This window comes from Schistocerca serialis, chromosome 9 (genome assembly GCF_023864345.2).
Source record: "Schistocerca serialis cubense isolate TAMUIC-IGC-003099 chromosome 9, iqSchSeri2.2, whole genome shotgun sequence".
Lineage (NCBI taxonomy): Eukaryota > Metazoa > Arthropoda > Insecta > Orthoptera > Acrididae > Schistocerca > Schistocerca serialis.
In genome coordinates this window covers 241,707,465-241,735,376 of record NC_064646.1, presented here as the reverse complement: position 1 = coordinate 241,735,376, position 27,912 = coordinate 241,707,465, and positions in this window count along the sequence as shown.

Sequence of the window (27,912 nt, the reverse complement as noted above, 5' to 3'; positions counted from 1 at the left end):
TAACTCTGAATGTCAAATTCTCCAACAGCCGTATACTTTAAGATATTTTATTTTATTCTGAAAGCAACAAGTTTTGGAATTTCATTTTACCATCTTCAGGCACCATACGCTTCTATCCATATAAACAAATTTGTCGTAGAGCGCCTTAAATCTCTAGATTTGTGAATTCCAGTCTCTATACAATTGCTTCATACGGGTTGTTTTCTATTATTCTCAATGTTCTGTGTATCAGTTGAGCAGCGCATTGTGGCATAAGCTCGACTATAGAGAAGAGTTCATCTTCAGTATTAGAAGTACATGCTGCGTACGCGAACCGAAGTACATGCCTCAGCAGGCAATGGAACGCTTGTGAAATAACTCGTCAGATTTATAACTGTTGTTCTCAGTGAATGCTAGTGCACATTAAGATGTTTTCGACCAAATATTACGATTGCAGCTGCAAGCAATGGTCATCTGGAGTTGGGTACCTCAGAAAGTGCCACTGAACACAATGACGCTTAAAGATACAAGACTCCAACTGACCAAAGAACACAGAATCTGTGCAGTAACTTACTGGCCATGTAGAGTGTGGTCCGTGTCTCTTTTTATATGATGAAACGCGTCGAGTGCAGCTACACCCTGTGATGTGCTAGGAGTGTTATTTATACTACGATTATGGCCTACTCATTCAGTTCACAGTGAAAATAAATCAGTATGTTTATTTTGACATATCCGGTGGCGGACGTGTGTTCTATCGTCTACATCTTCTTGTGTAATATGCCGACGTTACGATATTCCTAGATGACAACTGCCTTGACCACAGGGCAGAATGCATATATTCCTATTTGGACGAATAATAACACTCTCACGCCTCGTCTTACCCTCATAACCTACAGACGTTTATCCCACAGGCACTGTGTCAGACAATTTGAAGCAGTACCTTGTACGCAATTGGGTAGTTATCGGAAACCAGTTATCAATGAGTGTCTTCACCTGGATATGGAACACCAGAAGAAACTCGTGGAATCACTTCCTATGGGACTCGAGGCCATTTTCATGGCTTGTCGCCGTATTACAAGATTTTAGCATGATTTCTGCTAGGGATGACTTTTTGTCTGCCATGCTTAGACTTATAAATCGAACTAAAGGTACATGATTGCACGGGCACTTAGACCATCCAACACAAACATCTCCTCCAAGGTGAAACATATCTACAAATGAACATGCGTTCCGCAGGCACTAATCTCGCAACAGCTATCTCACATTCATTGATAATGAGATCTCGAAGTTGTATATTCTACACGTTACGGTCTCAAGGCAGAGACGCACACTATCACGTTGACAACATTTACATGTAGTGTAAAGTGTGTGAATCAACTTTTTCTCTGACTAGACCAGTGGCGACTATAGTTTTGATGCTTCATTTCCCCATAAAACTCTAATAAAGATAGATTTTTTTCTTGCTTTAGTCAAAATCTTATTTTCTTTCATCTAATGACTTACGAATTTCGTTAACAGTTAGGAAAGCGTGCTGTGAAGTAATACCTCCAAATATTTTATGTGAAAAGCCTTATAGCTTATTAAATGAAACAAAGGTTATAAACATTTTTCTTTCTTAGTCTTTACATATTTATTTCTCAACTTAGTTACCCTAGCGACGAATACAATTTTCCCATCGAGAAACCTGTTTGTTGACACCGTCACTGTATAATATGTGACAGTTGAGGGAGCCACAACCACACGCACCACTTAATCATTACCAAACTGAAGTCGTCAAAGTGTCCTTTAAGTTTTGGAAACAGCTGAAACTCAGATGGGACCAAGTCGGGAATGTATGGAGGATGATCGATGAGAACGAAACGAAGGCGTCGAATTGTTGCAGATGTCACAGCGCTCGTAATTGTCATGCTGAAGGAGGGAATGCTCCGTGTGTGCACGAAGTCTTCGCATTAGAGACCCGACTACAAGAACCTGTTTCTCATGTAACGATATGGTTACATTACACACCATCATGCTAAACGCTAAAATTCAGAACCCTCTAGAGACACAGATCTGCAAATATGTTGACACTGAATGTTAACAACGTTTGTTTTATTAAAAAATTATTTGAGTTTTCATGTATAAAATTTGGAGGCAATTCTTTTCAGCACGTCCTCGCATCATCATCAGGGCATCTTAAGGTCAGAAACTTAACAGCGATTTTTCGTCGTGATTACTAACCTGTGGTACAAAGTGCAACCTAAAATATAGGCAACTACAAACCCCTGGTACCCATTAACATATTGCTTCCATTCGTCACGGATCACAAAAATATAAGTTTTGTATGGTTTCCTCGAAAATGATATAACTCTTCTTGCAAAATAGGGTCCATTTCAGGTAACGATATTGGGGGCGGATATACATGCACACTTCTCTCTAAACTAGACCATAGAGGTCCAATAATATTGAGGTCTGATGACAACAGTGGCCTCGGGAGATTCGACAATTCATGCTCGAGCTCACAAAACGAATATTGGGAGAAGCAAGATGACTTCTTGGAAAAATTATCATCGTTGGCGAACAAACATACCACCATGTTGTGGACCTTACCAGCCAAAATGGTCGCTTAATCAATGAAAGAAATGCGACTTTGTAGAGTAGCCGTGGGGCCCATGGAATTCCACGATATAGCTCCCAAAATTGTCACCGAACGCCCGCCGTGTCTCACTCTTGGGACGTAAACTCGGCCAGATATTAGAAACAGAACCAAAGGAGCAATTTATTTTTTCGTTGCTCCATTTTATAGGGTTTGTGGTTTCGGCTCCAGCTTTGGTGCTACGTTTTCCTGTTGAATTTGCATAACTGATGCATGGTTTTGGAATTACAGCTCGTGGAGAGACTTTTACAGCAGTCGTTACATTTTTCCTCACAATCCCCTTCAATAACCAACTGTCACGAGCAGTCGATCCACACTTTCGTCCGGCTTGTGAGTTTGCGGATCATGTTTCTCAGCTTTCCCTGTAGGCAGTATAATTCTTCGACACAGTACTTCTTGAAACACCAAACATTTTGGCTCCCTTGGCTACGGAAGCAGCTCCATACGTGCACCAACAATGTTCCTGCCTCGATTGTAATCCACTCAAAACTACGCAGAACACTGTTCTGCCCACGACTGAGAGGCCATTGCACAAGTTCTGTTCGGTGTGCAATACAACAGCGCAACTTGTAGGCGTGGCTGTCACTTGCATTCACATTCAAGCATACGTTTCTCGCGATATTTCATATTTTTGTACAATCTCTGTAGTACCACTTCGTTTGGTGTCGTGTCCCTGCTGCCGTAACAAAAATGGTTCAAATGGTTCTGAGCACTATGGGACTCAACTGCTGAGGTCATTAGTCCCCTAGAAGTTAGAACTAGTTAAACCTAACTAACTTAAGGACATCACAAACATCCATGCCCGAGGCAGGATTCGAACCTGCGACCGTAGCGGTCTTGCGGTTCCAGACTGCAGCGCCTTTAACCGCACGGCCACTTCGGCCGGCGCTGCCGTAACTTGCAGTACGGTTCTCCACAGCTTTTCGTCATCTTTAGACTGCTTCTTCCGTCTTACCCTCGATAAATTTTATGGAGTTTAGCAAGCTGTAGTGGCTGTGTGCAAACTCATTTTCGGCGGTCAGTGTACGAGCTTGCATTGCGAAGTAACTAGGGGACGTCTCTGGACGGGAAAGTGGCACTACATAGTCGTAAAACCAAATTTGTTCCCATTACGACCAGATCTAAGCTTCACTTTTAGTAATAATCGTGGTTTCCTTCTCTTTAACAATATTTGTGTCTCATATTGTTTTGTTTCATTTAAGATTGTTTTACGTAACTTCGTTTCGAATGCTTTCTTGTATTGAAGTAATACGTTCATTCTACCTGATAGCATAAGCCTTTTTGAGAGAGTCCACGAGGTAAAAGAAACCAAAACAAATTTTATATTTTTGGTGGTCATAGGCCCTGTGTGTTCATCAGAAGAGGAGTCAGGTGGCCTTGGGTGGTGGGTAGAGTTCTTCGACATGCGGTAGAGAGCGGGAGAGGTGTACCTCCCTGCTCTGTATGCAACCCGCGCTGCATGGCCATCGTTGCAGGTAGTGGCACCGCGGGTATGTCGTACGGGACCAAACTACTGAGGTCATCGGTCCCTACGCTTACACACTACTTACACTAAATTATGCGAAGACCAACACACGCACACCCATACCCGAGGGAGGCCAACCACATATGGTCCTACCAACCACTACCCGTTGCTGCATAGCTAATCTAGTGCCAGAAGTGACTTCTCGCCTTGCCAATCCGACCGATTATCAGCCCAGTCCAGCATACTTTCCCATGCATTTCAATTTACAGCATGGAGTAACAGAATCTAGTTGCAGCATTGATAAACATACAGAATACAAAAACCAAATCCTCACTATCATCTTCTTCCAATGATTAGACCTTTTACAGTCTCCAATATCCATTCTTCACTTACGAAGTCTATCTAATTCTCTCTTTCCAGTTGGCTGACAGTCCATTATCTTTCTATCAATCAACCACCTGTAATTCAAGCAACATGATCTATTTCATTCTATTCCCATCTTCCCATTTACTGAAAAGATTTATATAACTGATCATATTCTTTTATTCCTTATTTTCCCAATGTATTACAGTCTTACATAATCATGAACTTCAACTCTGCTGCAGGTATTCGTGATTTGTTTTATTTTATTTATTTTTTTATTTTTTTTACTGCCCATGATTTGGAAGCGTATATAAGAGTAGCTGTAGCCATAACGATATAGAATTTCAGTTATGTTTACTTTCTTGTGTTTCTTCCCAGAGTTTTTCACATTGTTCCTCAGGTGGCTTGATATTTGTTAGCCTTCTTCTCAATATCATTGTCGTAGTTGAAACTAATATCACATCCTACATAAATGAAGCGGGATACTCCTACTAATGTTTCCTGATTTATTATTATTTCCGATCTGACTGTATTTTTCCTTTTGGAAACAATTATCTTTGTTTTATTTTCAGATGTGGTTAAGTTGTAGTTCATTGCGTTTCGGCTCAATCAATATATTGCTCTTTGTAAACTGTCTTCTGTTTCCTGTATAATTAGTTGGTCATCAGCATATAAGATAGTATTTGCCGTATGCTACATTTTCTTTTTCACTTCGACAAGTTTAAATAATTACATATAACACGATTTTCATATTTCGTTCTTATTGTGTTCACTTCGGACCGTACTGACCATGATAAATCAAAACCTAGAACAGTTATACATACCTATAGCATGCGCTGGCAGTGATGGGAGTGTTTAGAAATGAAATTTCCTCTTTTGTAATGCATGTAAGTCTTTGTTGTCCACGATTCAGTTCTTTCCTCATATCACTTTCTTCCGTAACAAACGTAGGTGATACAGAATAGGTAGACACTGTGCTGGAGATTCACGCCGACATTATCAGATGAAAATGAGTGTCACAAATAAATAATACACATACAATTTTGAGGATTTTCTATGTTGTGGTGGAAGGAGCTATTCTGTCATTGTATAAGGGTTGAAATTCTGCTATATAGTTGTTAAATATGTTTATTATGGCAGAGCCCTTTTGGAGCATTATAACTTCTTCTTCAATGATACGATATATTTGGTTTTGTACGAGTAGTGTGTAAACGCCAGATAAGGCATTTCCCCACTGTAAAATGATGAAACAGTAAATGTGGCCATATATGTTTGTTACCCGCGATTTTCTGAGCCGTAGCTGTTTTAATCGACAACAAATCTACCAGAAAATGCTGATTGTTGGAAAATATGAACTCGTCTTAATTGTTTAATTTGTAATAATGATTATGAACAGAATACCTGCAGAAAAAGAAATTCGTCGTCTTAACACATACCTGGATCTTGCACCACTCGGCGAGTACTCTTGAATGGTAACTGTTTGAAGTATGTCCAAACGTGTTCCTAAGGGCCAACTGCTCTGAACGTGAAAGACCAGATTATCTTTTTTATTTAGTAATGTACAGAACAGCAGAACAAACGGTGTAGAAATTTGAAGACCTAACATATATTTCGCGTAATATACGCTACCCGTATACCAACGGATTTCAGAAAGTAAATTACACATTATCACGGCAGGTCAGACCACATTTACTGAATGCTTCACTACCTACACCTCAGAAGCATATAGATACACGAGAGAATTTTTCGACGTAATCCACAGGAATCTGCAAACGACGCTCTGAACGTTCTAGCAATAGTTCAAACTCTCCACGCGATAAATCGACTAATTGGTCACGGAACCATTCGAGAAACGCCTTGTGCAGCTCATCATCGTTGGTAAATCTTTCCAAGGTGACTGCCGCGATTAAGTTTCTCGGTTGCCTGGACATTGCCGTCTGTGGTCAATGTCGATGACTTTCCTTTCCGATCAGAGTCAGATTTTCCGACCTTGGTCAAATTATTGGCACCATTGCACTGCGAGCTGTCGCCACATTGCATTTGGGCTACAAGTCCTCTAGGGTTCCAAAAATTCGAATCTGAATGTGTGTACCATTTAGACATTTTCACACTAGCATGATACTGTCCCGCGTATTACAATTTTGGAGTACGTTCCTGGTAGTCTCGCCTTTCCACACGCCTATTGTGATGCACCCGTTATCTGTTCTGCAACGGAACTGTATCTGCAGGAGCCACTGAACGTGTACTCGCTTCTGACAATCGACTGCTCCTGTTGCCCATCGGTCATAGAGTGAGACGACATTTGTAGGCCCCACGCACGTACCGTGAAATGCAATAACCATACGACATTCAAAATTTATTCAGTTCATCCACTACAAACACGGAAAAACTTCGGTGAGAAAATACAGTCGCCATTTGCAGTTTTCCACGCCGTCAATTGTTCTGACCGTCGAATGATGGGACACTTTGTACACGCAACCGTGGTTGCAATTATTTAAGATGCTTGTGCGCAGCAATGTTACTGGCCTGAAACACATTGCCAGTATCCAGCTACGTATATTGCGAATAGAAGATACGAACAGAGTACCTTGTAGAGAAGTCGTAAGTGCATTACACAGATTGCTATTTGGTTGAATCACCAATTAGAGTGCTAAACACAAAATAATGTGGCTTTGAGGTCACTGCTCTGCGACGTTCCACGCGGTCCTAACTATACATTTCAACTGTGACTCTTCAACTTATCTCGGCAACATTCATGACGAAATAGTTTTCGAGTGCACGGCCGGATGTCAGAGTCTCGTGAACACAAGTTTTTTATTTATTTTATTTTAGTTTTAGGGAGTAATGATCATGGTTCTAAAGTGGCATTATAAAACGTAATTATAATTTCCACAGTGGAACAGTACAAAGATATAGACGTACAAATATAAGATTTTATGTACAATTGAACGGTAAAATATAGGCACCACACAGCCAGGAGCCAAGCTGGTATTAGTACCATTTCTATAGAACAGTGATAGGGGTGTGAAATACAAACGTAGGTTGCTAATACAAATTAAAAATACAAATTTATTACCTCGGGGCGCGCACCGGGTCTTTTCCACAGACGGATGATATCCATAGCAACTTACACTTGATCGCTGGCCAACAGTGTCATTAAAAAGGAAAGTTCGTAATGCAAATTATTAGGAAGATGCACCAGAATAGCTACTTGTAATAACTAATCTCTATTCACGACAGACTGTTCCGGCATTTATCGCCATTGTTAAGTACGTCTAGACCGATGTACACTGTGAACTATCTGATAACTCACTATTTCGATAGGATGGTAAACGTAAATAAATTAAAAATATTTCGTTTATTATGGTTTGACTGAAATTTGACAGTTCAACTCTTAAGGCGGTATGTGTTTAAAGAGACAGGTAACCTTTGTAAACATATAACTCCTTATGAGTGACCGAGAAGAGATGTTTGGTAGAATGGCCGCCAAGTGGCCGCCACTATAGTGCCGGGATACGTGCCATTCACAGTTCCAGTCGTCATAAGCAACTTTCTACGCCACCAAGTAGAAATAAGTACAAGGGATCGCTGTTGCGCGGAACTGTCCTTCCATAATGCTTTTCTTAGCAAGGCGGTGAGAAGTTTCATTATGGATAATGGCATGGTGCCCTTTTATCCAAAATAAGCGAACGTCAATTCCTGATGTCTGCGCGTCTGTTTAGACATCCAGGACATGCAAGACATATCTGTTAGTCTCTTTGTCAATCTCCGGATGTTGTAGTTTCTGCAACGCACTATGGGAATCCGTGAGGGTCAGTATGAGCCATGAAATCTGCGTGCCGTAATGAATTGCCTCCCCGATGGCCAATAAGTGCGCCGTGTAGACTGACTTGTCAGGAGGCAGTGCAAACATTTGGTATACTGCTAGTGATGAAGACGTCGTATCCAACACCCGCCCCGGTTTCAGAGTCATTCGTATAGATGCAAACGTGCTGTGGTAATTGTCGGGTAACAAAGTGCTTCATGTCGTGATTAATGTTCATCCCATTTCTGAAATCGGATGGAAAGTACTACGCCGGGACTAGAGGGAAGAAAGTACCAAATGCAGAGCGTAAGCAAGGGAGTTTCAAGTCTTGTAGGACAAGTGGTTAAAAAAGGCACAATATTTCGGCAAGGCAATATGATGCGAGCAGTAGATGCACACCTGATTATCTGGCCGCTTGCCGAAATATTGTGCCCGTTGCACACCGTCAGCCGACCGTTGACTCCTATTTTGTCAATATTTTACTGTTGTACACGAATTCTAAGCGGTGTGCATGTCGTTTCTTATACCCTGTATTTTGCACAAGTAAACCTATACTAAATAGCGTTCCTATAAAACTGAAAAAAGAAAAAAAACAAGATACTCGTATTTAGCATTAAGAATTTTCAGATCACTTATCAGGCCTTTGCTTAGGTTATCCATGACTCCTCTACACAATTTCTTGTGTAATTGTGCGTGAAGTACGACTTATGATCTCGATGCCGCGGGGGAAACAATTATCCTTGCAAGGAAACGTGCTTGGGTAGTAGCTTGAAGAACTGATTCGTTTTGTGTGGTTGCAGGACAGGACATTGGCCTTGCTTCTGTGAAAGTTGAGTGACAGGCAACAGTGAATCGGCCGCTCGTACGTAGGAGTTGCGTTTTCCTGCAGCATGACTTCCATACCACTCGGCCTAACACGCTTAGCAGGCTAGACTGGATTGGCTGCCAGCCAGGTCGTCGACAACTTGTGGACATTCTCCATTTTCATGCTGCTATGTCTAAAGTATTCCTTACATTATTCCGCTATTTCCGTGGTAGACGACATTCACTCAGAACTGCTGATTTTTTTGAGAGAGAGTCTGCCGTGACCAGACTACTCCTCCTGGCTCGCAAGATGTAAGAGAAAGGGTAAATACCTTCGGACTTCAAGAATAATGTAATATTTCAAATTCTGAAGAAAGCAGGTGCTGATAGGAGTGACTATTACCGAACTGTCAGTGTAATATGTCATGGGTACAAGATACTCACTAGAATTATTTACTGAAGAATGGAAAAATTTGTAAAAGCTGACCTTGGGGGAAGATCAGTCTGTGTTCCGCAGAACAGTTACAACAAAGTAGGTGGTACTGACCTTAAGACTTATCATAGAAGATTGATTAAGGAAAAGCAATCATAAGTTTATAGCATTAGTAGAATGGAGAATGCTTTTGACAACGTTGACTGAAAGGTAGCTGGGGAAATATACGAGGAGCGAGATGTTTTTTAGAACTTGTACAGACACGGGACGGCCGATATAGGAGTCTAAAGGCGCGGAAGGCTCAAATCAAATGGCTCTGAACACTATGGGACTTAACTTCTGAGGTAATCAGTCCCCTAGAACTTAGAACTACTTAAACCTAACGAACCTAAGGATATCACAAACATCCATGCCCTAGGCAGGATTCGAACCTGCGACCGTGGTATTCGCGCGGTTCCAGACTGAAGTGCGTAGAACCGCTCGGCCACTCCGTCCGGCGGTGCGGAAGGAATGCAGCGGTTGAGAAGGGAATGAGATAGGGTGTAGCCCATCTCCACCATTATTCAGTCTGTACAAGAAGCAAGCTGTGAAAGAAATGAAGGAGAAATTTGGGAAGAGAATTAAAGTTAAGGGAAATGAATTAAAAACTTTGCATTTTGCAGAGGACACTGTAGACCTATCAGACATCAAAGATTTTGGATGTTTAACTGAACGTAATGGATTGTCTTGAAAGAGAGACGTAAGATCAACAAGATTAACGGAAGGTAGTTGAATTTAATGAAACGATGGTAATGGAATTAAATTAGAGGATGCGGCAGGCGTGTTTTTTTTCTTTTGGGAGTAAAATAATTAATGATGTCAGAAGTAGAGAGGATATAAAGTCTAATGGCAAAGGTAATAAATGTGTTTCTGAAAAAGGGGAGTTTGTTAACATCGAATTTTGTTAATATCGAATATAAATTTAAATGTTAGGAAATCTTTTCTGAAGAAATTTGTCAGGAGTGTAGCCTTTTACGGAAGCGTAACATGGACGTGATGCAGTTCAGAAAAGACGACAATACAATGTTTTACAATGTGGTTCTACAGAAGAACTCTGAAGATTAGATAGGTAGATGACGTGGCTAATAAGGGGTACTGAACGGAACTGGAGAGACAAGAAATTTGTACTATAACTTGGATCGGTTGATAGGACGCATTCTGAGGTATCATAGAACCGTCAATTTAGTGTTGGAAGGAGGCAGAATAAGATACCAGTACAGTAATGAGGTTGAAATTGATTTAGTTTGCAGAAGTTATTTTGTAACGAAGAGAGTTATACAAGATGGAATAGCGTGGAGGGCTGCGTCAAAACTGTCTTTAGACTGAAGACGACAGTAACAACATCATTCCCGTGGATGCTGAGTAAGTGCTCGAGCATCTTGAAAATATTTGGGCCGGCCTTAGTCCGATTGGTGTTTGGTCGGGTTTTACTGAATTGTTTTACATCGTTCCACGTACTGATAACATGTTTTATGCTAACAGGTCATGTTTCAGTAGGTCAATAGTTTTAGAGTGCAGAATGAGAATACTCAGTACATACACTGTTTGTGGTGGGTTGTGATCTATGGTTCTAAGAACAACAGCGTTAAATGCATTTCATATTGTCAATATCATGTAAATTTATAACTCTTGGATGGGTACTGCGCAGTTGTATTTCTGTTTACGGTAATTCGTGTAGTTATATTAATTGCTTCTAATCGGAAAATTTCAGTCAAAACTCTTACAGCGTTAGTTTTGTTAGGTAACTTCATAGAGTTGCTGCTCTTCAGACCTATTCTGAGCCCAGTTCTTTTACTTTCGCATTGACGGCCACTACGGTGTCATGTGCAACGTTATCAAAAAAATTTTCGTCTCTTATTTCTATTCCGTGCATCGAGCAAAGGTTAATCTGGGAACAATGTGGAGTTTACTGAGTGCGAGCTCAGTGATTTATCTTGAATAGACTAATTATTAATTTTATCATTTGAAAAGGGTAGTTCTTCGCAATTTGATACTGGATGAATCTTCCTCATAAAATCTCTACCGACGTTTAAGATTTACTACATTGCAACTAACTGCTTATAACAACTTACTTTTAGATTCATTTTCCTATAACTGGACACATAAAGGCTGTTATTGGAATTTCACATTCACGATTTGTTGTAAAATTTTTAAACGATTATTGAAGGACGTTATTTTCTAAATTTCAAATTACTTTGCCGTATTCTAATGCCTAAGAAGTCGCTAATGGCGATCAGTTTCCTCGGCCCAGTGGTGCACGTTTGGAAAACGATAAGATTATTGTTAAGTTGCACTGACTTACGGTCACGAAAACTGACAACGGCCGGGAGAGCGGTGTCCTCAGTACCTCAGCACATCTGCATCCAATGACGCCTGTTGGCTGAGTGTGACGCGACGATCGATGGGTATCATTGAGCCTTCAACGCCTATTCGGATGGACTTTGGTATTCCATTATCAGTTAAACTAGATGTCTCCTATAGTCTGTTGTTCGAATACTTACGGCGATTTCTGGAAAACTCTCTCGAAAAGCGACCATTAACGTATTAAGCGTCTCATCCGATTGATAAATTCACAGTGTTCTTTGTTACAGTTTTTTGGAAATCTGAATTCTGAATTTAGAATTTGCTGCAACTAATTTGTCACTGGAGAGTATTCAACCGATTAATTTCATTTTAATCTGCGTGCATTCACATTTAAATTGGATGATTGTGTTACATCAGCTTTTATAATTTTTATTAAAAATGAAACTCCTCCAGCTGTACTTAAGATTTCATATTTATTTTTCCACTAGTTTCGACGTTGCGTCAACGCCATCTTCAGGCCCTATGTAACATACCATACATAAAACAAACAATGTGAGACATCAGTAGCCTGTGAGATATTGTACAAAATAAGTATATTATAAACATGTTATGTAAAGGATGAATTCATTAAAAGTAGTTACATTTCGTTCATTTTCATTAAGATGCAATTGAACTTTACATTAGCAATTCATTTGGTACAAACAAGTACAAATATGGTTATATATACACAGTAATTTCGATTACAGATCAATACCCGACATTTGTCTAGGTGACAGTGTAACCTCCCCACAAAAATTTTACAAGAAAAAAAAAGACAATACTCAATAGAAATGGGAGCCGAGTGTAACCTCCCCACAAAAATTTGAAAGAAAGAAATATGACAATATTTAATTATGAATCTTTATGGACATTGCTCTATGCGTAACCTGCCCACAATGAAATGTACTGACAATGGCAAAGAAAATGTGAAATTCGCAATCTGACTCAAATATAAATTCTTCACAAAAATTAAAGTCCATTCAGTGATAAGAAAATTCAATTAAACCGAAATATCGGTCTTTGGCCCTGTGTAAAACAATCGGAATTAAAGTCTTACCTCAGTATAACTGGATGTCAAATTTCTGCTCTTATCTTTGCGCACGGCTTGGAGGAACTGCATTGCAAATAATAATATTCCTTTTTTCTGTGATTTTACTGAAAATTTTCTTTAAAGAAAGTGGAATGAAATGGGAAGTGCAACGAAATCTTTAGTTCAATAAAAAATAAAATTTTTGAAAAATGCTTTTGAAATCAAAATTATTATTGGGGGACTTGTTAGAGATTGATTACAATAAATAAGTTTTACATTGTCTAATGATTATATTAATTAACAGTGTACCTCATTCAGCATCTTGACCAGTGTTGCCGACCGCCTACATCACACAACCGCACTGGGCTGCTACTACTGACCGACCGCTCTGCATGACGACTACTAGCGTACTGCTCTGCACGACTACACAGAGCTACAGACTCGCAACGACTGCTAGCGAACTGCTCGCAACACTCGCGCGGTCAAGCGCATACTCTCTGGTCACAGATGCTACAATGCCTCGCCATCGCTGCTATGTTACATACGTGTTTCATAACCCTCCACTGGGGGGGCAAAAATTTGGCAGCGATGGTGCGTCATTTGGACTTGCCAAGCGCGGCAAAATTTTTCTTTAATTAACAAAATCCTACAACTTACAGAATATTTAAATGTTGTGCACACGCACTAAGTACAAAATATATCAGACAAAGACAAAATGTGAATACAAAACATAGCAGCAAATCAGAAAAAATGCATATACAAATTATTTGACAGATAACAAAGTGCACAGGCACTGAAAAAATTCTTTAGCATATTCAGAACAAATAAACAGACTGGTAAGAAAAAATATCATGATGACAAGTGACATAAGTGTACTCGCATTGGAGTTCAGCGAATCGAAAAATGTATAACCTATGAACATAAATGATGTTACCAAAAAATTTTTTTCTTTATGTGACAAGAATCAGGATAGGAAAGGGAAGGATTGCATCATGGTTGTAGCACTTTAGATTGCACAAAGCTGTTCTGAAAGTCCATATCTTTCCACAGAAGTACAACACCAAGTGACACAACTTGAAGTTCTTTTCCCATCAGAATTTATCAGTGTAGCCAAGACACTGAACTGTCGTAGTAATGTTCCATGTTTTCATTTTGGCAGTACATTACGTACACCAAACAGTGGGACCATAATAATGTCTTCATCGCTCACGGTGGTGGACAGCATGTCATGTCAACACCACGCTCTTACAAGGCACACCAACGTAGAATTAGTGCAAAACCAAATATAGTGCTCCATGATCACTAGGATAAACAGGACAAATGGACATTGCAATAATTCAGGGTAGTTAGCTCATGAGGTGAAGGACATTATGTCACATACCATTGACAATTACAGTCTTCATTAGTAGTTTGCGGCATTCATAGCCCAGTTATTGAACATTTCTGTACCAAGTATGCAGTATTACAGAAAAATGTTCATTAATTGTTTTACATAGAATCAGTAGCCTTCTTTTCCTGGTTACAAAGTATTATGAAATAATCGCATTCTTTTCAGTTACAGAGTATAATTAAGAATCATTAACCTTTTCCTAATTACAGTTAATTAATCATTTGTCATTCCAATAATACTCATTATCCTTTTCCTAATTACAGTTGATTAATCATCTGTCTAATTACAGTTAATTAATCATTTGTCGTTAATTAATCATTTGTCTAATTACAGTTAATTAATCATTGGTCGTTAATTAATCATTTGTCATTCCAATAATAATCATTAGTCTTCTCCTAATTACAAAGCATTATTAAACAGTCACATTCCTTTCTGTTTACAAAGTATCAACATTGGAAACAAGAGCTAATCAATGGCATAATTAATAACAATTCGTGGAGTGACATTAATTATTGGCACTCAGTGGCCAGCAAGTATTGAATAGAATCATCATTCAGTATTATTCAGATTATTACGAAGTCATTATTAAAAATCAGTTAATTACAGTCATAGCATTAATAATCATGGGCATTACAAGTACTCATTACAATAAACAGTGTTCCTCATTCAGTAGTATTCAGATCATTACAAAGTCATTATTAAAATCAGTTAATTACAATCAAATCATTAATAATCACAGGCATTATAAGTAGTCTCATTACAATAAACAGTGGCAGTAATTAGCTAGTGACAAAGCATTATTTTATATATATACTCTTTTTTTTTTTTGTCTCATTAAGAAGTCATTACTGAAGTGACATACTATTCAGAGCTGATCAGTATTATTCAGAATTATCATAAACTAGTGACATTATGTGGGACTGGTAATACCTCTTTTAGCAATGCATTGCGTTGGGATCGATAATTAATTGGTGAGGCATAACACTATTTGCTTTTGACCCCTCCACTGGGGGGGCAAAAATTTGGCAGCGATGGTGAGTCATTTGGACTTGCCAATAGCGGCAAAATTTTTAATTAACTAATAAACTTCTACAATTTACAGAATAATTAGATGTAGTACATAAAGTAAATGTTGTGCACACGCACTAAGTACAAGATATATCAGACAAAGACAAAATGTGAGTACAAAACATAGTAGCAAATCAGAAAAAATGCATATACAAATTATTTGACAGATAACAAAGTGCACAGGCACTGAAAAAATTCTTTAGCATATTCAGAACAAATAAACAGACTGGTAAGAAAAAATATCATGATGACAAGTGACATAAGTATACTCGCATTGGAGTTCAGCGAATCGAAAAATGTATAACCTATGAACATAAGTGATGTTAGCAAAAAATTTTTTTCTTTATGTGACAAGAATCAGGATAGGAAAGGGAAGGATTGCATCATGGTTGTAGCACTTTAGATTGCACACAGCTGTTCTGAAAGTCCATATCTTTCCACAGAAGTACAACAGCAAGTGACACAACTTGAAGTTCTTTTCCCATCAGAATTTATCAGTGTAGCCAAGACACTGAACTGTCGTAGTAATGTTCCATGTTTTCATTTTGGCAGTACATTAGGTACACCAAACAGTGGGACCATAATAATGTCTTCATCGCTCACGGTGGTGGACAGCATGTCGTGTCAACACCACACTCTTACAAGGCACACCAACGTAGAATTAGTGCAAAACCAAATATAGTGCTCCATGATCACTAGGATAAACAGGACAAATGGACATTGCAATAATTCAGGGTAGTTAGCTCATGAGGTGAAGGACATTATGTCACATACCATTGACAATTACAGTCTTCATTAGTAGTTTGCGGCATTCATAGCCCAGTTATTGAACATTTCTGTATCAAGTATGCAGTATTACAGAAAAATGTTCATTAATTGTTTTACATAGAATCAGTAGCCTTCTTTTCCTGGTTACAAAGTATTATGAAATAATCGCATTCTTTTCAGTTACAGAGTATAATTAAGAATCATTAACCTTCTCCTAATTACAGTTAATTAATCATTTGTCATTAATTAATCATTTGTCTAATTACAGTTCATTAATCATTTGTCTAATTAGAGTTAACTAATCATCTGTCTAATTACAGTTAATTAATCATTTGTCGTTAATTAATCATTTGTCGTTAATTAATCATTTGTCTAATTACAGATAATTAATCATTTGTCGTTCCAATAATAATCATTAGTCTTCTTCTAATTACAAAGCATTATTAAACAGTCACATTCCTTTCTGGTTACAAAGTATCAACATTGGAAACAAGAGCTAATCAATGGCATAATTAATAACAATTCATGGAGTGACATTAATTATTGGCACTCAGTGGCCAGCAAGTATTGAATAGAATCATCATTCAGTATTATTCAGATTATTACGAAGTCATTATTAAAAATCCGTTAATTATAGTCATAGCATTAATAATCATGGGCATTATAAGTACTCATTACAATAAACAGTGTTCCTCATTCAGTAGTATTCAGATCATTACAAAGTCATTATTAAAATCAGTTACTTACAATCAAAGCATTAATAATCACAGGCACTATAAGTAGTCTCATTACAATAAACAGTGTTTCTCCTTCAGTAGTATTTAGATCATTACAAAGTCATTATTAAAATCAGTTAATTACAATCAAAGCATTAATAATCACAGGCATTATAAGTAGTCTCATTACAATAAACAGTGGCAGTTATTAGCTAGTGACAAAGCATTATCTTACATATATACTTTTTTTTTTGTCTCATTAAGAAGTCATTACTGAAGCGACATACTATTCAGAGCTAATCAGTATTATTCAGAATTATCATAAACTAGTGACATTATGTGGGACTGGTAATACCTCTTTTAGCAATGCATTGCGTTGGGATCGATAATTAATTGGTGAGGCATAACACTATTTGCTTTTGACCTATTGCTGCAAACGAGGATAGGTAACGTCATTCGTCATGAGTCAGCTGTAGCAAGGTTATGTAACAAGGCAGTATTGTGATCACATTTATAAATGATAAACACAAATGGGTAAAAATACAAAAAAAATGCAAGTACTAGAACAGGTATAATAAGTAACAGGTTTAGCAAGTATCATGAAAAACTTCTCCTGGAAAAAATACAAAATGGATTATTGACCTGAAAGAAGAAACGCATACTATGTTGAAAAGTAGTGAACGTCGAATTAACAGGTAGTGAAATGTGTATAAAAATGTGTTCCATAGCTGTCCTTTCCAAAACTTTCCGTCATCCTACTATGCAATATAACACCTGCTGTCAAAACAAACTGCAACAAATACTTAAATAACTACATAGCATAAATATAAAACTTCAACATTATCCTCATCTGTAAAGAAAAAACTTCATTATCCATATCATCATAACTTCACTATTATCATCATCTGTAAAGAAAAACTTCATTATTCATAACATCATATCCTTCATCATTATTCATCAGTAATCATTATCATCTGCAAAAAATCACTTCATTACTCATTATACAACTATTCCTTATCTCTAGCATATTTCATCACTAAAACTAAGATGTGTAGTTCAGTCTGACAGCCTGCATCAATCACCTTGTATTCTGAAAGAAAAAATTAGTTAAGACTGCTATTCTGTGATGAGTATAGTATAGTCTTGTTAATGCTTGTTAATCCTGATCCATTTACTCTTCCTCATAAAGTTATTGCATCTCCTTTCGTTTATTCCGTAGGTGAAATTCCCATTTCTGTTGGATTTATTTCTTACACGCACCATTTCTTACTGAAATTGATGAACAAAGATTAATGTCCTGCATTTAAATCATATACCCACTAAATAATGACTGGTTTATGGTGACACAATTAAGCATACAGCATTACATGACAGAAAACGTAACGTGTCAAAGACATTGACAGTGTTCAGATGCAAAAATGTACACAGAATAATACAATGCAGTAGCAAAAAAAAAAATGTAAAACAGTCACAATGTTGAGATGTCATAAGGCAAAAAAAATGTCAAAGTCGACTGGTGTGTGTTATATCTTAACTATTTCATAGTGCATACAACAAAACTGGAGTACAATCATATACACAAAAAAGTGGAAAATGTGCACGGTCTGATGTGTAACGACAAGAAAAGCGACCTGCTAACCTTACCTTGCCGGGCACTTGCCAAGAAAAAATACGATAATCATCAGTAATTAGTCACGTGAAATAATTGCATTAGTAAATGGCATCATAGTCTGTTGAATCATACAGTGGTTTCACTCAATAAACGGTTTAATGTTTGAGATATGGTGATTGCCTTTCGATTTTCTAGTTCTCAAAGTTTCGACGTGTACAACATTGGGGTGAGGGATGCTGCGAATCCGATACGGACCTGCGTATAGAAGTTCAAATTTACTGCACTTACCTTTTAATTTGCTGGATAAATAGTGTGTACGTACTAGTATCTTCTGTCCAACGTGAAAGTCGCGGCGTGTACAAACCTGTTTTTGCTGTCTTCTCCGGCGCTCTGCGGCACGTTTGATGTTGTTCAGCGCAATGTCAATTATTTCGTGGTGTCGTAATCGACGAGATGTAGGAAATGTTATTAATTCTTTAATTTTGTTCGGTGGTTCAACGTTTTTCAGTATAACAGTCGGAGATAGCATAGTGGATTCATTTGGAATGGAATTAATTACATCTTGGAATGAGAGTATGTGTGTATCCCAATCAATATGTCTTTTGTGGCAGTATATTCTACACAGTTTACCAATTTCTTTCATTAATCTTTCACAAGGGTTCGAAGAAGCGTGGTACTTGGATATATAGATCGGAGAAATGTTTCTGGCTCGTAACATGCGTGTCCATACGCTACTACGAAATTGTGATCCATTATCAGAAATTACTTTCATTACATGCCCTACATGAGATAGAAAATGTTTTACAAATGCATTTGAAACAGTTTTAGCAGTAGCTTTGCGTAATGGAGTGAAAGTAACAAAATTTGAAGTGAGCTCAACAGCGACAAAGATGTAGCAAAAACCTCTGTTAGTTCTCGGAATCGGACCAAAAATATCTACTGCGGCCATATGTCTTAATTTAACAGGTATAATGGGATATAAAGGAGGAATATGTGAAGTGGTGTCTGATTTAGCTTTCTGGCAAATTTTACAAGACGCTAAAACTCGTCGTATACGTTTCTCCATGTTGGTAAAATAACAGTTCTGTCTCAGTATAAGAAAACATTTTCGTGCTCCGTAATGTGCGTAGCTTAAATGAGTGTACCAAATTAATTTGTTAACCAGTTCGTCAGGTATGCATAATAACCAATTGTTGCTGTCAGGATGAGAGCGGCGAAACAAAATGTCATTGCGTACAGTGTAGTGGTTCCTAATCGTAACATTATTCCTATCTTGCCAAAGGTGTTTAATTTCTTTCCACACGTTGTCTTTGTTTTGTTCTTGTACTATGTCCTGTAATGACGATGAAATAAAGTTTTCAAATGCAACTTGCTGAATGTAGATGACACTGAAATTTGTTTTGCAGAAGTTGGTTGCTACGTCTTGCTGATTGTTGCCGAGAGAACGCGATAGTGCGTCTGCTATAACATTTTGTGTGCCGGGAATGTGGACAATCGTAAAATTAAATTCTTGTAAATATAGTTTCCATCTGCTTAACCTGTCGTGAGTGAGTTTAGCCGAAAGTAAAAATTGTATCGCTCTGTGGTCTGTGTAAACGGTGGTATGTCTGCCATAAAGAAAGTGCCTAAATCTCGTAAAAGCCCATACAACACATAATGTTTCCAATTCTGTAACAGAGTAATTTCGTTCAGCAGGTGACAGAATGCGACTTGCAAATGCGATGTTTTTAATTACTGTAGAACCGTCTTCTTCAATTTCCTGGAAAATGTGTACGCCTAAAGCGGTATTGGAACTGTCAGTGGCAATGGAAAAATTTCTGGTAAGATCTGGGTGCGATAAAAGTGGGGCATTCAACAAAGCATGTTTCAGGTTCATGAATTCAGAATGTGCTTGCTTATCCCAAGACCACATACTGTTTTTACCTGTTAATTGACATAATCTGGGTGTGTCTAAAGCAGAGTGATGAATAAATTTACGAAAAAAGTTAATTAAGCCCAAAAAACTGCGTAATTGCTTCTTCGTCGTAGGAACGGTAATGTCACGTAGAGCCTGAAGTTTTTCTGGATCAGGCGCAATGCCTTCTTCTGAAATCACGTGTCCAAGAAATTTTATAGAAGTTTTGCCAAAGTGCGATTTACTAAGATTAACTGTGAGTCCTTGTGCATGAAAAGTTTGTAACAGTTGTTCAAGAATCAGATTGTGTTCGGACCAGTTAGCTTCTGCGATAAGAATGTCGTCTACATACGTCGTAATTCTGTCTTTAAGTTCTGTCGGAAGTATAGTGTTCAAACCGCGAATAAAAGCTGCAGAAGAAATAGTTAAGCCGAACGGTAGTTTGCAAAATTGATAACAGTCGCCGAAACAGAGAAAAGCTGTATATTTTCTGCAGTTCGGATGAAGTTGAATTTGCCAAAATCCCGATTTCAAATCTAGTGTAGAATAAATAGCTGTACCATGAAATTTCTGTAAAAGTTCCTCTAGTGTCTGTGGTCGATCTGTTTCGTTAATAATAATGTCATTAATGTGACGTGAATCAAGTACAAGGCGAAGTGAGCCATCTTTTTTCTTAACAATATGTAGCGGGTTTATGTACGGACTAACTGCTGGTTCAATAATTCCTTGATCAAGCATATCCTGCAATTCTTTTTTAACCTGTTCTCTGTGAATGTATGGAATAGGATAATGCTTTGCTTTAAATGTGTCGTGCGGTTTGACTTGAAATTCATACATAAAGCCGGACATAGTACCAGGAATGTTGTCAAAAACTGGAGCTTGCTGTAAAAGAATTTTGTGTAATTGCGTTCGTTCGTCGTCTGTAGTTGCACTGCTTTGTCTAACTTTATCGGAAATCATTTGTATTACTTCGCAGTCCATTTCGTCTGGAGTATTATAGTTGTGTACGTACGTATCCGTTAACAATGTGGGATTACAGTCTATGTCACGTGTTGCGGAAATGACCTCTGTGCGGTTGATTGTTTGTTCTTCCGCAGATAATGAGTGCTGAAATTCTAAAGCAAGTTGTACATTTTCATCCTTTAACATTAAATAAGAATTCTGAAAATCGATAACTGCGTCGTGTTGTACCAGAAAATTCGTGCCTAAAATAACGTCTGTTGTCAATAAAGGAACAATCCAAAAATTAGAGTGAAACGTGTAACCTGCGATACAAAATGATAAATGCGTCTGTAATTTAACGTCTACTCCTTTACTCGGTACTGCTCCTTTCACTTTTGTTTTGCCTAAAGGTAATGTCGGATAGGTATTCTCTTTGTTGCACTCGTTGAAAGTCTCCTCATTTATTACTGATATTGGTGATCCGGAATCAATTACTGCTGAGAATTTCGATGAACCAATTTTAATTTCGATAACAGGATGTGAAATGGTTTTCTGAATAACTGATCTTTCCTGTAAAAGAGTGTCTCTGATGTCGTCAAAAGTAATTACATTTTCGTGAACAACATTTTGCGTGTCTAAAGTAGTGCTTGTATTATTGGAAGATGCGATCTGTGCAGTATCTAGTCAGATTCTATCTGACGCGTTATTATTATTATGAGGATGTTGTGGCATTTCGACTATTTGAACTGTCCTATTACTTCTTCCAGACGTATTACGTTCTGGATGGTACCTACTGTCGGGTTCATTCATGAGAATAGGTCCTTGTTGATTATTTTGTTGCTGGTGAGACCGACTGTTATTATATGTACGCTGATAATTCTGCTCATCGTTTTTACGTCTGTCGTGATAGTCATTCCTATACGGTGTATTGCGATAGGAATTGAAATACTGTCTTCTTTGTACGTAATTGTTTCCTTGTTGCCGCGCGTTACTATTTGTTGGATCTTGGGCTATATGTGCACGCGGCGGAACATTAAAGCCTGGTTGACCTTGTGCATTACATTGTTGGTTATGTATTCCAACCGGCTGACTTTCATACTGTTGTGGTGGAAAACGTCTATTGTTACCAAAATGTGTTTCCTGTTGCTGAAAATTTTGACGATATTGATAATTTCAATTCTGTCTGTTATTAAAGTTTTGGTAGTTGTCGTTCCTAAAACGTCTGTTATCTTTCCGATTGGAATTACGTCCCAGATCATAATTGCAGTACGGTTGTTGACCTTGGTTGTTACTCAAAAAGTTTTTGTTTACAAAAGAATAATCAGATTGCTGTACTTCCAAGAGCTGTAAAAGATCTCTGAATGCTGAAATGTTTTCTTTTTGCTGACCCGTTAGAAGTGACACTCGTAATGACCGTGGTAATTTGGAAATGCATAATTGTATAAGTGCGGATTCACTGTACGGTTCACTTAGGTACTGGTTTTGTTGTACCATGTGCTCAAAAAATTGCGTCACACTGGGAAAATTTGAGTTCTCGTAATTCGGCAAACTAATTAGTTGGTCTTTAATTCCGCGCTGTGTCGTCTTCGACCAATACGCAGATAGAAAAGCGTTCTGAAACTCTTCTACTGAATAGCATTGCCTCGCGATCGGTCTCATACGAGTTGCCGGTTCGCCTTCCAAAAAACTGCAAATAAATTCAAGTTTATGTGTTACAGGCCAAGTCGGTGGAAGAGCAAAGCTAAACTGTTGAATCCAATCCAGTGGGTGAATCTGCGTCCTATCGTTTTTGAAAACCTTAAACTTTCTCACTGACAGAAAATGTTTGTAGTCGAAATTATCATCTCTGTGTGATGGAACAGGTTCAGGATCGTAAGAGAATCTATTGAACTGTGGTTGTTCGGAATCTAAGTCCCGTACTCTCTGCAGATTACCCAAATTATACGCGCTGCGTGAGTCTGACACATGTTCATAAAGTGGCGCCTGTTGTGGTATGTTATTAACTGAAATGTTTTTCATCTCTGTTACTTCTTGTTGTAAATTTGATAACTTCCTACGTAACGTGTTATTAGATGAATCGATCTCATTAATTGTCTGCTGTAAATTTTGAAAATCAGGTGTTTGGATAAATGAAACCGGTGCAGTATCGTCTGATTTATTGTCATTAGTATTTTCGATAACATCAATACGACTGGCCAATTCATCACATTTTTCAGTCAGTATCTTAACCTGATCATCGGTTTTAGAATCAGACGCATTAATCTGTTTTTGCAACTTACGCGTAGTTTCGCTCAGTTTTTTAACATCAGCTTTGATAACATCACAATCCTGTGTTAGATCTAATTGTTCGAATCTATCTGTCACTGTTTGAATATTTACTGTGTGTGTATCTGTTTTTGATTTAAGGTCAGAAATTTCATCCCGTAATTCCGCGTTCAATTGTTCTATGGTATTAATTTTGTCGGACACTGTAGTAATATTATTGTCTACATACGTCTTCGCTTTCGCGAATATTTTACGTTTGTCCTCTTGTCTTTGTGCAGTGATTGTTTCCATGACTTGTCGTTTTACTTTGTTTTGATCCTGAATAAATCTGCGGAAACGCGTATCACTGTTCTGAATGTGCTGATTAAAGCGCTCGTTAATCTGAGTGTTCTGCTGTTCGAATTTCGCGTCTATCTTTGCGTCCACAGTGCGCGAAAGTTCTACCGTCATTGTTCTAAACTCGTCCCGTAATTGTGCAGCTTTTTCAGAGCATTGTTTAGCGACTCCGCTAATTTCGTCTCTGAGTGTATCTGTCGCGGCTGTTTGCATTTCCCTTAATTCTTGCGCAACAGACTTTATTTCTTCGCTATTTTTTTGTGAACAAGCCTCAATTTCCACGCGCAACTGTTCCTTAGTGTCATGGCACTGCGCGGCAACGGTTCTAATTTGTTCACTAAGCTGTCTGGAATTGTCGTCCAATTTTTCATTTAAGTGTTGTTTGAGTTTTTCATTATCTTGTTTGTTATCTACACTCTGTTGTTTGACCTGTTCATTAAGTTGTTTGAGATTTTCGTCATTATTGTCAAGTTTCTCATTAATTTTATTAAATTTTTTGTCCTGTTCACTAAGTTGTTTGGAATTGTTATCAAATCTTTCATTAAACTGTTTGAAATTTTGCCGCAAAAATGCCATAATTGGATCCGATTCAAAATTAACATTTCTATTCTCTGTGCTGTTCAATATTGGATCTGGAACTTTCTCGCTTACTGTAACCATTTGGTTATTCTGAGATTTAGAAAAAAGTTTGTCAGTCGAATGTACACTGTCAGACATTATTTCGGAATTAAATAAATCCGTCCTACTTTCAGTACATTGTTCATTTTCACTAGACAAATTTGTCTGTACGTTACTTGAATTTTCCAAATCGCGTGTATTAAGCCGGGCAGCGCTCATTACAATAGAGCGTCCCGCGTCATCGATTGTCGTCAAATCAACAGAGGACATAACCGAGTTCGTTTGTTCATCATTAAGACAAAAGTCATCATTAGTGGTTGGAATACACTGATTGTTAGTGAACGCAGGATTGTCATCATTACACTGCGTGTCACAATTACTGTCGGTCACGCTGTTTAAGTCGGTAATTTCATTCAAAATACCTCGCGATACACTATTCACAGTCTTTCGCGGCATTTTTACAATAGTCACAATTTTTCAGAAAATAAATAAGCACAATGCAAAAGCAACACACAAATACAACAGAGCAACAATTGCCGTTGACCTGTAGAAAGAAAGTCACAAGATTAATAAAAGCGTAGCGCCAAATCCTAATTATATCTAAGCAAATAAGAGCAGATATCTGACTGTTGCTCAAAAGACTCTCAACGAAATACGATCCTGGACTGGGTGTCGCCAAGTGTAACCTCCCCACAAAATTTTAAAAGAAAAAAGAATGACAATACTTAATATAAATGGGAGCCGAGTGTAACCTCCCCACAAAAATTTACATGAATGACAATATTATTTAAGAATACTAATGGACATTGCTCTATGCGTAACCTGCCCACAATGAAATGTACTGACAATGGCAACAAAAATGTGAAATTCGCAATCTGACTCAAATATAAATTCCTCACGAAAAATTAAAGTCCATTCAGTGATAAGAAAATTCAATTAAACCGAAATATCGGTCTTTGGCCCTGTGTAAAACAATCATAATTAAAGTCTTACCTCAGAATAACTGGATGTCAAATTTCTGCTCTTATTTCTGTGCACGGCTTGGAGGAACTGCATTGCAAATAATAATATTCCTTTTTTTTGTGAATTTACTGAAATTTTTCTTCAAAAGAAGTGGAATGAAATGGGAAGTGCAACGAAATCTTTAGTTCAATAAAAAATAACATTTTTGAAAAATGCTTTTGAAATCAAAATTATTATTGCGGGACTTGTTAGAGATTGATTACAATAAATAAGTTTTACATTGTCTAATGATTATATTAATTAACAGTGTACCTCATTCAGCATCTTGACCAGTGTTGCCGACCGCCTACATCACACAACCGCACTGGGCTGCTACTATTGACCGACCGCTCTGCATGACGACTACTAGCGTACTGCACTGCACGACTACACAGAGCTACAGACTCGCAACGACTACAACAGAGTACTGAGAACCGCTCGCAACACTCGCGCGGTCAAGCGCAAACTCTCTGGTCACAGATGCTACAATGCCTCGCCATCGCTGCTATGTTACATACGTGTTTCAACAATTACCCTTAGAGATAATAACATAGGCACGAAACAGTACTGAAATTGTGTTAAAAGCGTATAATAATACCCTAAATCCTTCTTAGTGTGCAAAGTTTAGCTAAGAGGAAGGAAAATATGCATTTCCAATCAGACATATGTAAGGTATGATTCCATTGTTTATAAATTGCGAAAGGTGAGAGAAGTGGAAAGGAGTAACGTTTGCGTAACACTGTACCGTCATCACTAAAAAGTAACAGAGCGAAATAGGTTACTTAAACAACTTCATTCATAACGATACGAAACACAAGTGAGGAGGGACTGGAAGAACGGTTTGGAACCCAGTAAATACATTAAAAGGTAGTCAGAGGTGTAAAATAAATATACATTAGTCAATTTATGAACCCACTCATTCCAACAAGAGAAATGGAAGCTAACATTCCACCAAAATGTACCATTTCAATGTCAGTGCCTCATTTATGATAACAAACCAGATCTAAAATAATCTAATTCTAATAGGCGTATTAGAAATAGAGTTGTTGGAATGAGCAAATTCTTGAATTGATTCGTGTATATTTATTTTACACCAGTGACTACCTTTTAATATATTAACTGGGTTCCATACCATTCTTCCAGTCTCTCCTCACTTTTGTCTCGTATCGATATGAATGATGTTGTTTAAGTAACCTATTTCGCTTTGTTACTTTATGGTGATGACGATACAGTGTTATACAAACGTAAGCCTTTTCCACCTCTCCCACCTTTCGCAATTAATAAACAATGAAATCATACCTTACATATGTCTGATTAGCAATGCATATTTTCGTTCCTATTAGTTAAATTGTGCACACAAAGTAGGGTTTAGGGTATTATTATTCGCTTTTAACACAATTTTAGTACTGTTTCGTGCTTATATTATTATCTCTAAGAGTAACGGTTTGTCACCTAGACTTATATATACGCTCCTGGAAATGGAAAAAAGAGCACATTGACACCGGTGTGTCAGGCCCACCATACTTGCTCCGGACACTGCGAGAGGGCTGTACAAGCAATGATCACACGCACGGCACAGCGGACACACCAGAAACCGCGGTGTTGGCCGTCGAATGGCGCTAGCTGCGCAGCATTTGTGCACCGCCGCCGTCAGTGTCAGCCAGTTTGCCGTGGCATACGGAGCTCCATCGCAGTCTTTAACACTGGTAGCATGCCGCGACAGCGTGGACGTGAACCGTATGTGCAGTTGACGGACTTTGAGCGAGGGCATATAGTGGGCATGCGGGAGGCCGGGTGGACGTACCGCCGAATTGCTCAACACGTGGGGCGTGAGGTCTCCACAGTACATCGATGTTGTCGCCAGTGGTCGGCGGAAGGTGCACGTGCCCGTCGACCTGGGACCGGACCGCAGCGAGGCACGGATGCACGCCAAGACCGTAGGATCCTACGCAGTGCCGTAGGGGACCGCACCGCCACTTCCCAGCAAATTAGGGACACTGTTGCTCCTGGGGTATCGGCGAGGACCATTCGCAACCGTCTCCATGAAGCTGGGCTACGGTCCCGCACACCGTTAGGCCGTCTTCCGCTCACGCCCCAACATCGTGCAGCCCGCCTCCAGTGGTGTCGCGACAGGCGTGAATGAAGGGACGAATGGTGACGTGTCGTCTTCAGCGATGAGAGTCGCTTCTGCCTTGGTGCCAATGATGGTCGTATGCGTGTTTGGCGCCGTGCAGGTGAGCGCCACAATCAGGACTGCATACGACCGAGGCACACAGGGCCAACACCCGGCATCATGGTGTGGGGAGCGATCTCCTACACTGGCCGTACACCACTGGTGATCGTCGAGGGGACACTGAATAGTGCACGGTACATCCAAACCGTCATCGAACCCATCGTTCTACCAT